The 4,483-nt window shown below is 37.9% G+C and overlaps 1 non-coding gene across 1 annotated transcript; it reads left to right on the top strand.

Annotated features, from left to right (window-relative positions):
• Positions 1–2,888: 2,888 nt before the first annotated feature.
• Positions 2,889–2,994, top strand: LOC140852668 (small nucleolar RNA R71). The gene has a single exon (XR_012135570.1). It is a non-coding gene; the product is annotated as a small nucleolar RNA R71 (small nucleolar RNA).
• Positions 2,995–4,483: the final 1,489 nt, after the last annotated feature.

The following is a 4,483-nucleotide window of genomic DNA, read 5'->3' as shown; positions in this document are numbered from 1 at the left end:
GTAGATGATATCTGATCAGACCATTAAAGAGATACTTCATTGGATTATCAATTTGACCCAATTAGTGGCTGAGTATTAACTAAAAAAATTTCAAGAGCTTTTCTTTCACCAACTCCCCACTTTACTCTTTAAATCCTCTAACTTAATGTGAGAGGGGTTTATTATCTTCTTGCAATTTAGTTCCCTTATTATCCACTATTTTTTTAACATTGCCCAGCTTTTTACGTGAACCACAACACTTACTTAGGCGAAGGGGCCCGGTTACTCAGTAGGAAACCAATGTTTTTTTTTTTTTTAAATAAAAAATATATTTTAAGGAGAATTTCTTTGCATACCTCGATCTTTCCACCCAATCTCTCATGAAGTAGATTTTTTATTGAGATCAGTAAGAAGAGGGTTGTAGAATCACTCCTAAAATTTGGTCTAGTCCAAACCCTACCATTCATTGGGTTTTCTTAATAATTTATTCCTTAGTATCTCTAAAATTCTCTTGATCATTAATTATTCATTGATTAGGATGCCTAATTGACTCTTAATCAAAATAAAATTTGGATACACAAAACTAATTATTTCTGACCATACTCGAGGATTTGATTAATTTTCTTCCCCCCTAACTTAATCTACATTGTCCTCAATGGAGTAGGAAAGCAAAGAAAATAAAAAGGAGAGAGTGCACCTGAAATAATTTTGCTTCAGAAGTTGAAGATAGCTTCATTGATTAATAGGCTCTTGTTCTAAATTCCTGTAGCTACAGTAAAGTAAAAAAAAAATATGAAATCGTTGGGTTGCCTCCCAACAAGCACTAAGTTTTACGTCTTCAGCCAGACGTCAAGTTTATTGACAGACTCTTCCATACAGAGCGGTCCTTTATTCTTAAAAAAAATGAATATCAGTTAAAACAAAATAAAAAAAATTTGGGTTGTCTCCTAAAAAGTGCTAAGTTTAACGTCTTCAGCCAGACGTCATATGCAATAAAATCAACAAAAGGTGGGCAATGGCTCATACTTGATTGTCCATGGAGGAGTGGTTTTATCGTGTGGTATATCCAACAAGGTGTTCACTTCTTTCATATATCTCTCAAAGTCATACACTACAAAGTGAGCCAAGCAAGTATCTAAGAGGTCTAGTGCTAGAATTATGGGTGTTGCATCTTCTATAATATCTTCTAGTGTATCTACTTCGAAGCAACTATCCATTGATGGTCCTTGGGAAGTACCAAACACATTCAGTCTCAGTTTCTTATTCCCAAATGATACGTCCATAACTCTTGTCCTACAATTAATGCATGCATTTGCTGTAGCTAGAAAGGGTCGTCCTAAGATAATGAGAATTTATCTTGGGTTGTCACTTAGTTCCATGTCGAGAACCAGAAAATCAACTGGAAAGTAAAACTCATTTACCTTGACCAAGACATCCTCAAGCATTCCACGTGGTTCCTTAATTGATCTGTCAGCTAACTACAGTGTGACTGATGTGGGTTTCAATTCTTCGAATCCAAAAAGTTCATACACTGAACTAGGTAAAAGATTCACACTTGCCCCTAAGTCCAGAAGAGCTTTTTCAATGTGATAATCTCCTATAACACAACAAATGATGGGGGCTCCTGGGTCCTTAAGCTTTGGAGGAGTGGCATGCTGGAAGACAGAACTAGCCTGTTCAGTGAGACATACTTTCTTTGGGATTTGTGATCTAGATTTACGTTTTTGGGTACACAAATCCTTCAAAAATTTGGCATAAGCAGGGACCTGTTTGATTGCATCTAGAAGGGGAAGATTAATTTGGACTTGCTTAAATAATTCCAACATCTCATCGAGTTTTCCTCCCTTCTTATCTACAAGAATAGGAGCTTTTAGGACATCCGAAAATGGGGCTTTAGGCAAGTAAGATGATTCCAATGCAGTTGGTTCATTCTCTATTTTAAGGTCCTCCTTGTTCTTGGGTGATTTGGCTTCGGTTAGAGGTTTAGGGTCGGTCTCATTGGTTTTACCAGTGTGTTCAATGACCTTCCCACTTCTCAGAGTCATGATTGATTTGGCATGTTTAGAAAAAGCTTCTGGGGTATTAGAGCTCTCAATCACAAATTGTCCTCTTGGGTTTCTCTCAGGTTGGCTAGGTAATTTTTCTCCTTCCCTCCTACGGAATGCAGTCGCTAGTTGCCCTATTTGGGTCTCTAGCTTAGCAATGGATTGTGTGTGGGAGTTAAGGGTCTGAGTGTTGACTTCTAATCGTTCTAGTGCTTTCAGAACTTTTTCCTCAAAAGCTGAGCTGTGACCAGTAGTAGACGGTTGAGGAACATTTTGAAATTGATGATATGGTCCATGCCTATATGTTGGGTCCTGATATTGAGGTCGAGGTGCGGCAGGGCCAACCACTGGTTGTGGTCTCCAGAAAAAATTTAGATGATTTCTCCAACGGGGTTATAAGTGTTCGAATATGGATCGTTTCCTGGTCTGCGAGCTTGTTGGACTTGAGCTTACTGAAACTGCTCGTGCACAAACTCAGAAAATTGAGGTGCGGCTGGGCATTCACTAACAAAATGGTTCGGACTTGCACATAATGCACAAATTTCTTGGATTGGGTTAGGTGGAATCAGGGATTGTCCAGTATTTAGAAGACGGTCTAATTTTTGGGATAGTTCATCTACCTTACTATGGATATCCATGACGTTTCCAATCTGATAAATTCCACTTCTTTTTTGTTGAAGCATGGGTTGTTCTCTAGAAGTGGCAGACATATGATGTAGAAAATTCTCACTAAGTGTTTCAAAAAGCTGCCAGGCTTCATCCTCACTCTTTAGCATGAATGTCCCACCACATGATGCATCAATTATTTATCGGTGTTTCTCTGATAGACCATCATAAAAATACTGACAAAGTTGCCATTTAGGGACAGCATAGTGTGGACATTTACGAATGAGGTCCCTTAACCTTTCCCATGTCTCATAAAAAAGTTTACCCTCCAATTGGGAAAAACTAGAGATAGCTTTTCTAATTTGATTTATTTTTCCAATTGGAAAGTATTTCTTGAGAAATTCTCTCTTAAGATGATCCCAAGTTGAAATGGTTATAGAGTCTAAGGAGTTTAACCAATGCTTGGCTTTGTCCTTAAGTGAGAAAGGGAACAGTTTCAACCTAAGGGCATCATCGGAGAAGTTTTGAATTTTTACTGTGGAATAAATTTCAAAAAATTCATCCAAGTGTTTGTATGGGTCCTCGTTACTAAGTCCATAGAATGATGGAAATATTTGAATAATGCTAGACTTAATCTCATATTGGGTAGCTTCTATTGGAGGTGCTTGAATGCATGGAGAGTAAGTATACGAGGATGGAGTGAAATATTCTCTCAATGAGCGTGGAGGATTAGCCTCACCAGGTGCAGTCATGTTTCTAACTCAGATAGTCCTAAGAGTCTTTTCTAATTCTTCATCTAATGGTTGCAAGTCGGGTTTTAGTGATCGTCGACCTAACATGCAACTAAAAGATCTATGTAGGACTATCCTAGTCTGTTAAGGATTTTTATTTTTTTTATTAAGAGGAGAAGAGAAGAGATAGAAGAGTTCTAAAGAAGAGATCCTAAGAAGTCCTAAAACTAATAGAAGAATTAGTTGTGGTTAGATTTTAATTACAATTAAGTTAGCACGCAGTGGACTCTCTATCCTAAAGTTACCCTAGTTCTAGACAGATCCTAACTGTAGTTAGCCTTCAAGCCCTCCAAGTCGGAGCTTGACCAACCAACTGGCCAGGTAAGTGTAAGGTTGGTGGGAATCCCCCCGTTGCTTTCCTTAGACACCAATTAAATTGGTCAGGTCAGCGAACGGAACCAATTAAAAATCACCTTCCTTCGGCCCAGTCGTCCCGCAAACCACTTGCCTAGATACCAGCTAGCTGACCAAGTCTAACCTGGTTCAACTCTCAGGGTCACTTGTCCTAATGAGCTTAAAATCCTTAGGGGTCAACATCTAATTAATTTTAGATGAAGGTCTAGGTTATGCAAATGCAAGAGAGTGATTTATCAATTAATTAATTAATTAAAAAAGAGATACAACTCTGCTAGTGCAAAATTAATTCAAAACTCTCGAGCTCTTTATTTTTTAATTACATCAATTTTAAGATAATTTATTCTCTAAATCAAAAATAATGCTTCTTTCTTTTATTTTGCAATCTCAACTTAGCCCAAGGTTCCTGAGGATACGATCTTGAGTCATCCTACCTACGTAGTGAGTAAAGTTATTTTTGATGCTATCAATGACTATGCATCATGAACCTTTACAATTAAGTCCTTTCGCTGCTTCATCTGCATGGGATATAATTGCATTGGCACCCCTACCGCCATAGGAGAACCCATCTAATGGGAGGAGAGGGCCTTTAAACCCTATTTTTCTCCTATGACCGGACGACCATGGCAACCAACCCAATTAGACTACTTGCTACTGGGATCAAGTATATCTAAACATATCAATTTCAAAATTTAAATTTTAAATTTA

This window comes from Elaeis guineensis, chromosome 11, assembly GCF_000442705.2.
Source record: "Elaeis guineensis isolate ETL-2024a chromosome 11, EG11, whole genome shotgun sequence".
NCBI classification, from domain to species: domain Eukaryota; kingdom Viridiplantae; phylum Streptophyta; class Magnoliopsida; order Arecales; family Arecaceae; genus Elaeis; species Elaeis guineensis.
The sequence above is the reverse complement of the archived record's forward strand: the minus strand, read 5'-3'. Positions and strand labels throughout refer to the sequence as shown.